This window comes from Strix aluco, chromosome 1 (genome assembly GCF_031877795.1).
Source record: "Strix aluco isolate bStrAlu1 chromosome 1, bStrAlu1.hap1, whole genome shotgun sequence".
NCBI lineage: Eukaryota > Metazoa > Chordata > Aves > Strigiformes > Strigidae > Strix > Strix aluco.
Genome location: NC_133931.1, coordinates 34,121,824 through 34,135,588, shown reverse-complemented (window position 1 = coordinate 34,135,588; position 13,765 = coordinate 34,121,824).

Below are 13,765 nucleotides of genomic sequence, written 5' to 3'. Positions count from 1 at the left end.
TGGAGAAGGCTGAGTTACTCAATGACCTTTTTGCCTCAGTCTTCACCGGCAAGTGCTCCAGCCACACCGCCCAAGATGCAGATGATAAAGGTGGGACTGGGAGAAAGAAGAAACACCCACTGTAGGACAAGATCAGGTTTGAGACTATCTAAGGAACCTGAAGGTGCACAAGTCCATGGGACCTGATGAGATGCACCTGTGGGTCCTGAGAGAACTGGCTAAGTGTTTCACTGATTAAGGATACCGATTAAACTCAGACACCAGAATGAAAAGAGTAGGCGTATTTTACTGGTGATAACTAAATAATATAACAGAGTAATACAGAAAACATGCAGTAAGAAAGGCAGAATAATGCACCTAAAGCAACAAATAGGAAAATACAGGGTAATGCATCAAATCATTACTACATGAGAGAGAGAATAGTGATTAAGAAAGATACATCTCCACTTGCACACGTTTCCACCATCCAGATCCGCAGACACTGCGGAGCCCTGGTTACAGTGAGGATTTGTAGAGCCTGTCCCGGCAAGTGGGAAGTCCTACATGGTGTGTCCATCCGTAGGTGAGGCATCCAAAGTCGCTGCAATCGGGTCCAGCCTTATATACTAGAGATCAGCAAGCCAGAATAACTGGCACCTTTGTTTTGAGCGTAAAATTTCTGGTTTCATTCTCCTGTTGGATTCCACTCAAAGCCTGGCCAGGGCTCGGGGGCTGGGAAACCTACGGAGTTTCCAACACGGTCAAATACTTGGGTCCTTAGCCTTGAACAAGGCTGAGAAAGGAAAGTTGGATACATTCTCTCAGCCTTTCATGCTCACTACTGATTATGTTCTGTCTAAGCTGCATCTTTCACTAGTGAGTTTACATATTTTGTTAATGACTACATGTTAAGTTAGCAGCTTCGGCTTGGGGCCTGTTGTTCAGGCTTCAGTATTTCAACGCTTTAGCACTTTTTACATCAGCATAAGTGGGTTGTTATAACTTAGTACAATACCTACTAGCACAATGGTTATCAGTTACAAAATATACAGGATTCATCTATAGGTCAACTCTGTCTTGGGCCTGTTGTCCAAGCCTTAGCACTTCATTAAGCCACTATCCATCATATTTGAGAAGTTGTGGCAGTCCGGTGAAAATCCCACTGACTGGAAAAGGGGAAATATAACCCCCATTTTAAAAAGGGAAATAAAGAAGATCCGGGGAGCTACAGGCCAGTCAGTCGCACCACTGTGCCCAGCAATATCATGGAGTGAATCCTCCTAGAAACTATGCTAAGGCACATGGAAAATTAAGTGATTGGTGAAAGCCAACATGACTTCAGTAAGGGAAAATTGTGCCTGATGAGTTTGGTGGCCTTCTATGACAGAGTTACAGCATTGGTGAATAAGGGAAGAGCAACTGTTGTCATCTACCTGGACTTGTGTAAAGTATTTGACACTGACCCGCATGATATCCTTGTCTCTAAATTGGAGAAACATGGATTTGATGCATGGACCACTTGGTGGATAAGGAATTGGCTGGATGGTTGCACTCAAAGAGTTGCAGTCAACAGCTCAATGTCCAAGTGGAGAGCAGTGATGACTGGCTTTCCTCAGGGGTCAGTGTTGGGTCCAGTGCTGTTTAACATCTTTGCTGGAGAGTTGGACAGGGAGATTGAGTGCACCCTCAACCAGTTTGCCAACAACACCACTGCGTGGTGCAGTTCACATGCTGGAGGGAAGGGATGTCATCCAGAGGGACCTTGACAAACTTGAGAGGTGGGACCATGCAAGCCTCACGAAATTCAACAAGGCCAAGTGCAAGGTCCTGCACATGTCTCAAGGGAGGCTCAGGCATAAGTGGATTGAGAGCATCCCTGTGGAGAAGGACTTGGGAGTAGTAGTGGATAGAAAACTAAATATAAGCCAGCAGTGTGCGCTCACAGGCCAGAAAGCCAACTGTGTCCTGGGCTGCATCTAGAGAAGTGTGGCCAGCAGGTTGAGGGAGGTGATTCTCTCTCTCCACTCCGCTCTCATGAGACCTCACCTGGAGTGCTGTGTCCAGCTCTGGGGCTCCCAGTATAAGGACATAGACCTGTTAAAGTGAGTCCAGGGGAGGGCCATGAAGATGACCAGAGGACTGGAGCACCTCCCTTATGAGGACAGACTGAGAGAGTTGGGTTTTTTAGTTCTAGAGAAGAGAAAGGAGACATTATAGCAGTCTTCCAGTGCTTAAAGGGGGCCTAGAGGAAGGTTGGACAGGGACATTTTATGAGGGCATGTAGTGATAGGACAAGGGGTAATGATTTTAAACTGAAAGAGGGTAGGTTTAGCTTAGATATTAGGAAGAAATTCTTCACTGTGAGGGTGGTGAAGCATGGGAACAGGTTGCCTAGGGAAGCTGTGGATGCCCTGTCCGTGGAAGTGTTCAAGGTCATGTTAGATGGGGCTTTGAGCAACCTGGTCTAGTGGAAGGTCTCTCTGCCCATGGCAGGGGGTTTGAAACTCGATGATGTTTGAAGTCCCTTCCAACCCAAACTGTTCTACAATTCTTTGATAGCCTTCAGTGGGAGTCCTGGTATTTGACTCTACCAGACAGAAGTTTTATTGTGAAATCAGAAGAGTGGCTGTAGTACATTGATGATTTCGGATTCTACTTTATTTATGGAGTTATTCTGAAAAAAGTCTGAAGTGATTTTTAGTCATGGGTACTATTTATAATTCTATCCGTGGAACCTAAGATAAAATAAAATGCTTATTACTTATTCCTGAAAAGATATCCATTTGGTCTTGGAGAAAAAATGCATTCAATAAATGGCTGGACATGTGGAGTTTCCTGAGAGATTAGTTTCAAGTATAATCACAGCAACTTAGTTAATGCAAGTTAAGATTTAAAGATTTATTGAAGGCTTAGAAATCCCATAATTGGGGATTATATTCATTTTCTGTCAGTAAATTTATCCTGTTCATTGATTATTTTCCTATTTCTGTTCTGCTCGTGGAAGTTTGTCAAGATGAGTATTTACTGGCATAGTAGTTTCCCAATGTATTTTATTTTCAGATTAAAGATTTTTATTGTAAGAATTGAACACAACATGCACTAACTCAAGCTCTGTCATTATTAACTTATTTAAAGCCATGCATTATAAATTATGGAATATTAAATTGCACCATACAAAATGGCATATGATTTTAAGTTGCTGTGTTCTCTCTTATACATTTATCAGTTCTGTTATGCAGCCATTAGCCATTGCAACACTCCCCTTACTTTCCATGGTACTACTCAGATAAGCAAGGATTATTCACATCATAGAGTTAATGGGATTTTTCAAGTTGTTGCAAACCCCTTCAACCATTTTTAAGTTTCTAAAAAACGTTTTGACCACTGCTCATATATTTGTAATATATATGAAACCATCAACATACAGCCTTTTGTATTGCAGAATCTGACTAATTGTAATTCAGTAAAGTACCATTTTAAATGTTTAAGCTTTTGGACATACCTGAATGTAAAAGAGATCAGAATCTGGCACTTCTTTTTTTCTGTATGACCTGTGTCTGGTGCTTTTAGGGAGGTTTGAAGTGTTTGCTAAGAGAATAGGAGTGATTTATTCTGTGATTTATGTTGTAGAAAGTTCTCAGACTCTCAAGAATGCTGTCACACATCCACATACCTGCAGCTGGGCTGGCTGAATAGGTTTACTGCCTCATCAGCTATGCCAACTGAAATGTTTGTGTGGTTTCTTTCTAATCCATTTTGATCCAAATTTGATGGACAAGCATAGAGTCACTGTTTAAACTCTCTAAGTTAAACCACCTTATTTTAATTGAAACGGGTGAGGAAGGAATCACGTGCACAGCTCAGCTAGCAGACTTCAGACTGTGGTAACATCCAGGAGGAGGATATGGTACCAAAGAGTCAAGGGGAGAGTAAGGTAGCAGGAGCTTTTTCATCTGATATAGATGTTACTAGAAGAGAACACATCTACATAATCTGTGTATTTAGAATGCACACAATAATACAGGGGAAGGAATTATAAATAATTTGGATTGCTGTATAAATCATGGTTAACTCAAAATTGGAACGTTTCCTAAGAACAATCATCTTTTAAAGGCTATGTTTAGCAGGAAAAAAGATGTTCAAAATGTGAGTGACATGACATAACCATAGAATGACTAGACAAGAAGAGCCAATGGGTATAAAAGCCAATAAAGTAATCAAAATTATTTTTCTGCCCATGTTTCAAAAAAACAGAGTTGTGTTAAAGAACAGGCATATCATGCTAATTACTTTATTGATGAAGATGGGCAAAAATAAGAAATTCTGGGAGTACTTTTATCTTTAGGATAAGAATTTCACATAAGATAGTAGCTTCTTGTTACTTAATTATTGATGAATATCAAGTAATTGTGGGAGAGGAGTCAGGTTTAAAATAACTTTTTCTAGGTCATACAAAATTAAAATGTTGGCCAATAAAGTCAAAGAACTTTTTTCCCCCCACCTCTTTCCACAAGGTATAGGAATCTATAAGAACCTCATGTTTACACTAGTACTGGCATCTGTTATCTCCTTACAGTAAAAAAAGGTATTTGATTGGGTTGAATATCTTTATCCAACATTTTCAAATGTGTTTTCAAAGAAACTAATCCATTGGAAACTTAATGCACTACAGTAATTATGTATGTCAGATCTTTATTTCATATCTAGAAAGATGAACAAGATTATTGGTAGTGGTGAGTTGTTTGCTTTTGCAGGTTTTTTGGGTGGTGGGGAGAGGAGTCCACAAACCAAAATCAGAAGGAATAAGAATGGCTGTGAAATAATATTATATTTTCTGGGTGATAGTTATTAGCTTGGTTAAAATTTTCATTAATTTCCTTTCCAGTGTTCTTATTTCTTCTGTTTACACTGTAGTACATTGCCAGATGATGCTGGTTAGGGAGAGTACTCTTGTTTCCAGTATAACTTAAACTTGTATAAAAATAACCCAAGCACATAGCTAGCCTGTACCAACATTCTTGAGACTGTTTTTGCCTTCTTTCTATTTTGTCTCTGACTTGCATTTTGATATATCAGCTATTGCACCCTGTCTTAAAATTAAACTCCAAGCCTTTAGAAATAATATGTAGTAATATAGTCTCCAAGGTCTCATCAAGTCTTTTAGGCAAAGAATAAAACAGCCACAGCAACAGAACTATTCTTTTGTTTTTTAACTTTTACCCCCCTAACTCTAATACTGTTAATGTAAATTTCACCCCAGTAAGTATTTTTTTCAATATATTTTTAATGAGTTATAGTTGTTTCAGTTTTGCAATTTAAATCTTCTGGGCTTATAAAGTCACTGAATACTTGAAGAGAAGGCTTAAACTGAGAATTTTACTTTGTTCTAACACTGAATATTCTAATCTAGACCAGTAATTTGAGTTCTCCTTTTACTATATGTTTCTGTTCAATGGATATGCATGGATATGATTCCAAGTTGCTAACCTAAGAAAATAGTTTTCCTTCTAAAGTCAGCTAATGTAGAAAATATTAAAGAAGTTTTGTTTATTATTTGATTTTGTTTTTTTGGGGGGGGGGGTTTAGTGGTGTTTTGTTTTCCGCTAACTTGCTTTTAGACTGGAAATCTGAATATCCATTCTTGTGGATATGCTGGAAATATTGTTGATTGTTGTGAAAAACGCCCCTTAGAAAAAGTGATTTATTATATGTTTTAGCATTTCAGAACATAACTAATGAAAGACGAAAGCCTAGGGAACCAGTGACAGCCCATGCAATAGATGGAGCTTTACCCAAGGCATCAGATTGAAGTATTGTCACCTTGGATTATAAAGTTACTATATGGAAGTTCTTATTAAACATTTCTTTAAGAATCTCCCTAGAATACAAACCTACCTATCTAGCAAGAAAGTCAGGAAGAACCAAGTAGCATTGCAGAGTAGTGTGTCTTTGGTCTTTGCCATTCATTCTAACCGTCCTTCACTCTCTCCCTTTTGACACATTGGCTCACCTCAGACTGGGCTTCATGCAGCATAGAAGCTGTAGACCCACAAACTGGTAATCACCATAGAATCATAGAATCATTTAGGTTGCAAAAGACCTTATCAAGTCCAACTGTTAGCCTAACACTGACAAGTCCACCACTAAACCATGTCCCTCAACATCACACCTATGTGCCTTTTAAATACTTTCAGGGATGGTGTCACGGTCCACTCGGTGGACTCGTGATGATTCGTTTGCTACGATCTCGAAAGTGCAAAATTAAGGTGACCAACACCAAAGGGGATATTGTTTGACATTAGTTACTTTGTTAAGCGGCAGAGGGGGTGCAGTTTGAGGTAGCCCGATATTCAGCTGCGGTGTCCCAAGAGTCCACAACAATCCTTCTGAACCCTTCCATCCCCTTTCTTTAAGGGCATCTTTTAACAAGTGATTTTCTTCCTCTATCTCTTCCTTTTCTTCTATCTGCTGTTTTAACAAACAAATTACTTTCTCCTTTTTTGCTAACTGCTCTTCTTTCTCTGCTAATTGCTCTTCCAGGTTGGAGATTGTTTTCTGCAAAAGTTGTGCCAAATTTTCAAGGGATTCTATGATTTGTTTTTCATGGCTACGCCGCTTAGAGCGGTCTTCAATTGCTGCGACCAGGCTGGCTCCAAGGACTGCACAGATTATCGCTTTGCCTTTACCTGACCGTAATCTAGCCTCATTATGTATGGAAATCACTCGGTCTGTTACACTCTGTAAATTTGCCCAATTGTCTCGAGCCCACTCTTCCCCGGGCGGGGAGGGTCGAGCTCCATACTTTGCCAAGAGTGCATAGAATGAGTCAAGATTTTTTACTAATGGAGGGTTTTGATAAACATCTTTTTCAGTCATTCTTATTACGAAGGGGCTGAACTCACTTCGGGGAGGAAAACTTAGTTACACCACAGACGCAACAGCTGCTGCGTCGCCCTTCTCTTCCCCGAGTGGCTGAAGGGACCAAAATCTACCACGGGGAGGTTAAACTTAGTTGCAGACTTTCTCAGTTTGTCCCTTTCACTTCCCCAGGTAGTCGACCTCATTTATTGAGGGCAGTTCCCCCTTTTGCACTAAGAGATCCTTGCACTTGATCCTGATAGACAGAGCCCTCAATTCGAGTTTGGGGTGCAATACACCGAGGTGTGTGTGGTGTGCGGGAATCTCGAATCACCCCCCTTGCTTTCTGGACACCTCTCACCCTTTCGGGTGTAGGGCCAGGTGCGGCTGGAGCGAAAAGTTCTTCCCCTGTTACAGACCACACACAGCCTGCACCCCCCTGTCTCTCAGGATCCTGTCCGTGACGCCAGTTTAATGTCACGGTCCACTCGGTGGACTCGTGATGATTCGTTTGCTACGATCTCGAAAGTGCAAAATTAAGGTGACCAACACCAAAGGGGATAGCAGTAATCAAACAGTGAAACTTTATTGGGTTGCCTGTGAAGAGGCACGCGATAGTTAGAGATGGGTGAAAGAAAGGAGAAAAGTAAAGTTAAGTTTTAGAGAGAAGAGGGAGAGAGGTTATAGCTACCACCGCTGATCTCACGACGTCCTAACGGTCCCGGGTCCAGCTGATGCTGCGTCGTCGATCGTCGTGGTCCTTGGTGGGGAAGCTTCCAATTTTCGTTGTCCAGAAGTAATCTTTTATGCTTAGTAACACACCTTGCTCCACCTCTGCCTCAGGGGTCTCCGCCCTTCTCAGAATTAAATTACCATATCTCCACCCCTCTCGAGCAAGGCCATCGCGCGTGCGCGGGGGGGAGTGTCCGAGGTGTGGTCAGTCTCAGAGGCGGGTAACCTTCAACCAGGAGGTGTGTTTTGGTATTATAATGAAGCAAAGTTCATCTGAGGTTCATGATTTCTTCATCGGTGTTATGGCAACAGTCACGATCCATCTTTTTGACAATGGCTATGCAATTACCACTAACTGCTCTGGCTAGGCCCAGGTACCGAACAATAGCACAACACTCTTTGTACTGCACGGCTCAGGCACCAAAGAACAGCACTGCACTGCCTGCACCACACGGTTCAGTACTCAGGAGAACAGCACAGCACTGGCTGTGCCACACAGTTCTGCATTCAGGAGCCTTTGCACCATATTCCATTCCAGGGGTCGGCAGCTGCGCTCCAAACAGGCCGTTGTCGGGTACCTCACTGTCCATGTCCCTGATGACAATGTTGAGACAATGCTGATCTTCTGACCGACTCTTACAGATGGTGACTCAACCACTTCTCTGGGCAGCCTGTTCCAGTGCTTGACAACTCTTTCAGTGAAGAAATCTTTCCTAATATGCAATCTAAACCTCACCTGGCACAACTTGAGGCCATTTCCTCTGTCCATATCCTATATATATTCAAACAAAACTGGAAAGAAGACATGACAAAAGTTCCAATTTAATTAAATTTTATTTTAAGATATCTTAATGTATTCTAATACTGATTACATATTACCACACTGATGTGAACGTCTGCTATGTAATTTGGGTATTAAATGCTGAAGTTGTGAAACCTGATTTTACACCATTACTCTGAAGGCCCAACCCTGAAAATTCTTTCTCAGATATGGAATCCTGTGAGACTTTTTCAGAAATGCTGTGAATTAACTTCTTCAGAGGTTCTGGCTTCTAGTCTGTTGATTTTATATGGCTGAGAGAGAGAAATTGTTCTGTTTTTCTCACTGAACTTGTACACATAATTAACTTTTCAAATGACAATATTTTTTGCTGGGTCCTGTCTCTAAAAAGTGGTAACTTGTTTTGTGTGGACAGTTTTGTGGGGACTAACTTAAGAACTTAATGCTGAGAATTTACCTTCCTCTGTTTTCTCACATTAATTCTACAGGTGTTTTTATTTATTTCAATAAGGATGAAAGTCTGATTTCTTACCTTCTCCATCACAGCTGTTGGACACTGTTTGGGAAAACAAACGGGCCTTGAACTACATTACAGACTTTAGCTACTGACCTCCATGGGACATTTGGTGCAGAGAAGTGGCTAGCTGATCAGTGGCAGTCAACATTTTTGCCTGACATATACAGTGCATTGGAAAGGAAGGGGAAAATGGTTACGTGATTCTTCCCCCACCTCCAACAGGAAACAGGCAATTAATGCATTTTTAGATGCCAACAAGTAAATACAAATTGTGTGCAGCAGTACTTCTAGGATTTTGAACTGTTGTTGTTGCCAACTTAAGTAGCAGCTGATTTATGTTTATGAACTGTACTTTGAAAAAACACTGACTAGGGGCAGCAGTAACATTGCTTCTGAGCCCTTGGCCTAGAAATGTGTCCAAAGGTTCTAAAAAAGCAGTGATTTTCAGCCAGCTGCTCAGTGCCCCATGAACTATTCTTGGCAGTATTCCTGCTGGCTCATAAGTCTATAATGCTTGCCTTCACAGCTTATTTCACCTTTATTGGATCATGGATAACAAAGCCGTGCTGGTTCTTGCTCTTTTTTTTTTTTTTTAATGTTCATCTATTATACTATGGTATTGAGGAATGGGTGTCACAGTATTAGGAATTTTTTTTCTCCTACTGATGTCTCAGAGATACTTTTAAATTCACAGTTACATTATGTCTTTTGAACAATAAAATTGAGTGAGATTAAAAGTGCTTTTCAACTTCTATGTTTATAAATTGGTTTTACTGCTAGAAAAATTACTTAAATTTATAGGTAGGAAATATGAAGTATTCAACGAAATCAAGCTGAATTTGGAAATACAAATAATGTTTTAAAGCAATTATGCACACAACCCTCAGAAAGCTGTTTTTCAATTATGTCAGGTAGCCTAGTTTATGTAAATGGCAATAACAAATGAGTGTGTAGCAAAAAAGAGAAGAGGGATTAAAATATCTAAATTCTTCTCTGAGGATTATAATTTCCCTAATCAAAGTATTAGCTTACTACAAAGATACTACTTAAATATTTATATGCAATAGAAGTGTTTAAATTATTTTTCATTTTACACTTTTTTACTTACAGCTTTACTGCCACATTGTACTAGACCCATTAAATGAAGTTAGAGAGCAGACAGTCTTTCTTCTACAAGTCTAATATATGCTACATAAAAAATGCGTAAGAACAGAGATAGAGTTACAGTAGAGATTCAGACTCAAGTCCTTGGGTTCTTTTTTTGATTACCTTTTTTTTTTTTTTTTTTACAAACCTTACATTTTTTTCATACTAAAAATGTATAGCCCTAGTTCTATTTACAGAATTTACTGTGGCACCTTAGCTGTACTATGGCATCATTATTGCATTGGGAATCTTCACAAAACTTGATCTAATTGCTATGCTGCATAACCAATTGATTATGCATTTCACTACCGATTCCCAAATTCAACTTGCACCAGAAAAATATGCACTGGAATGCAAGTTCCTTAAAGGGCAGCACAGATTCCCTTCTAAGAAATATGGACATGAGAAAATTGCCCCTTCTTAATCATAAAAGGAGTTTTACATAGGTCTTATGAGGGATTTGTGCAGTTTCCTTATGTTCAAATAGATAATGTGGTCACATTTCTCAAGTCAAAATCTAATTTAATTCAGAAAGAAACTGAAAGGAGAAGATCTTTCATAGCTTGGCATCTGGACCCTGTGATTACCTTCCAAAGATGAGGAGAAGCGAAATGAAGTCATGTGTAAATTGAACTCTGCTTCAAAAAAAAGTATAAGCCATATTTTTGTCAAATAGAAATAAAACATTCTTAAAAGTAATGTTTGGGTCTGTCTTGGTGTTTTGTGAGTCCTTTTTCATGGTAACAGTCTCAAAAAAAAAAAGAAGCAAAGCTATTTTTATTATGTGTTTGACCAAGCAGAAAGTAATGGAATATGAAATGTGCAATATAACTATTTGGTATGCTTACCTTTATAATGACTTGCAGTGATGAGTTGTACTGTTCAGCACATACTCCTTTGTAATGTTAGGTTGAATTTTAGAAGATTTATAAATTTGGTTTTAGTAATCAGAATTGCAGAATAATTATATTCAAATTCAATTGTTCGACTAGTTCTAGCTCAGAAGGGAGCAGAAGGTAGAAACTGTGGAAAGCTCTTTGGAAAGGATTGTTCAGATTAACTGGGGCGTGCACATATAGATTTTTGAATATATGTACTTACACATGTACACAGGAGGGATCCAGCCAGCACAACAGATTTACACACATTATTTGTGGTATCCATTATTGGGTGCATATCTTTCCTGTTAGTACTTGCACATTCATCCTACTGGTCTAAGGAGCCGAAAGTCCTTAGTTATACTCATTATTGCTTTTGGCCACAGCAGCAATTACTTGCTTTCTTATGCCAATTGCTGTCCCTGTTCCATTTTTTGCTATCTGTTGTCTAATGGTAAAAAGGAAAAGTTCAGGTCAAAGTAATCTGATGTAAGTGACTGCTGATTTTGAAGGTTCTAAATTCTTCCAGGAACATATATTTTTTATTTTATTTAGTTGTGAGGTATATTGTCCTATGTACAATTCTGTGGCTGTTTACAAAATAGACTCACTTCTCAAATAAAAGCCTTTATAATGGCAAAGTTTTGTGAGGGGGGACTGTCTGGTACAGAACTGATCGAGATGAGGAAGATTCCCACTACATAAACATCAGTTCACAAAGGATGTCACCACAGCTTCTCAGAAGTTGAAAACACTACATTGATCATTTAGTTCTCACATGTCTGAGTGGAAGGGAACAGGTCCTTTTGCAGAAGAGCCTAATTTTTAACTAACTTGCCACATGTCCCACTTCACTGAGGTATTCTTTGAGAAGATAATGAATAAAAAGAGTCTGAATTCTCCACCATGTTTTATAAAGGAGCTGAAAATATTCTATTCTGTATTTTATATTCCAAATGCAATTAGATTGAGCATTTTAAATTACATAAGAAAAAAATAATTCTTTTCACAATAGTGTCTGTTGGGATTAAAGTTGTTAGTAGTCATATTTTTATTTCACATATATCTTCTAGACAAGAATAAATGGTGGTTAGCAGATAGTTTTAGTGGTGCATGGCTGACTAGAAAAAGAACTCTCTTCTGTGATGTATCTGATTTACAGATGCTAAAGAAAAGCTCTTAAAAGAAAGTTTATAAATTTTAGCTTGAAACATTTGAAGCCTAAGTGATTAACTTGTGACTCATAATTTAACTGATAAATACTTCCTTTTTCCTCTTCTGAAATGTTTTAGATCATCTATCATTTTCTTGCATGTATTTGAAGTATTCTGATCAAGCCACAGAAAGGCATGAAAGATGAAAATGAAAAAAAAAATTCTGTCATTCTACTTCTTTCCTTAATTTGGCTTCATTTGGTCCATTTCTTTGATAAGAAATAAGGTCCTTTGCTCTTCTTCCTTTCTCCCAACACGTAAAGTATCTAGAGATGGTTACTAGCTATTTGTTGTGCAAAGAATATAGGCAGGAGGAGAGACTGGGGAGAGAGGAAATAAAAATATCTTTAGGCAAAAAATGTTTCATCCCAAGGGGGTAGAAAATGGCAGTTGTGTTTCTGCGTTCCTGCCAGAATAATACAGATATAGGGGCTCCATAATGCAATTCTTAGCTATCAATTGCATAACTGTGCTGGCCCTAATAGAAATACATCTATTTGTCTGTTGCTTCACCTGTGCAGGACAGAGGTTTCCCAGAACATCATTATAGCACTCATCTTGAAATAGGAGATGAGGCTTCACTTAAGTCCATCTGTTAGCATATACTCAAGTATCACTTTGATTCCCTAAATATACATGATGAGTTGGTCTACTCTACATGGCGTCTCTTGGTATTTATATCATAGGTAGTTTTGGTAAGGTCATCGTTGTGCTTCCATACATGACGGAGCAAATGAATTTGAATGCAGCAGTGAATGCTGCCATCTACAAACAAAACAGTCATTTGCAGTTCACTTTTTAGCTTACTGCTCCTGGAAAACTCTTTGGGATATTCTTTAAAATCATAAATATGATGATGTCAGAGAACAATCATTGTAAATTTAATGAAAATGAAGTGATTATTTGTGACAGTAGGTGAAAAGTTCAAATGTTTCCCCAATATTTATTATGACCATGATTCATAATAGTCTCTGAAAACCCTGTAGAAGTGCGTGTATAGCTATTCTTTTCCTTTACATAGATGTGCCTTTGTATAAGGTATTGAATACCAGTGTTCACCATAAGGAGTGTCATCCCATAAATCTACTGCACGCTTCCCTTGGTGATAGATTTCAGTAATATTCATCATTATGCACCAATTTTATATGTTGCCTTAATGGTCAAGGCTGCTCAAACTTGGGTGCTCTCTTTTTTGCTACTTCCACCCAGGAAAATGAGAAGGACTGATTCTTTGCTGTGTGCTTCAGAATTGAAAACCTCATTGGGTTAACAGGGTTACCGTTCCCAACCCAACTGTCAATCTCAGTCCCTTGGAACATCAGGTTTCACAGGTCAACCCATAGCTTGTTAAGCCATTTCAACAGTCCAGAAGTAGTAGATGTTTAGTTAAAATCTTAAAAATCTTTATGCTGTGCAACTTTCATTACATTTTATCTGTTTCCCTACATTTCTTCTTAATATCACTGCCCTCTAACAGAATACATGGCTCTAAGAATGATTAGAAATATCCTTTACTCTCCCCACTGCAACCAATTGACCTCCAAACAGCAACAAGAGAGATCTGGAAAATAACCTCTCTCAAATTTAAACTCTTTTTGTAAGTCTGAGTTCTTCCTGGAGCTGGGAGTCACAGTAAAAGGTCAGTGCATTGATATAGGGT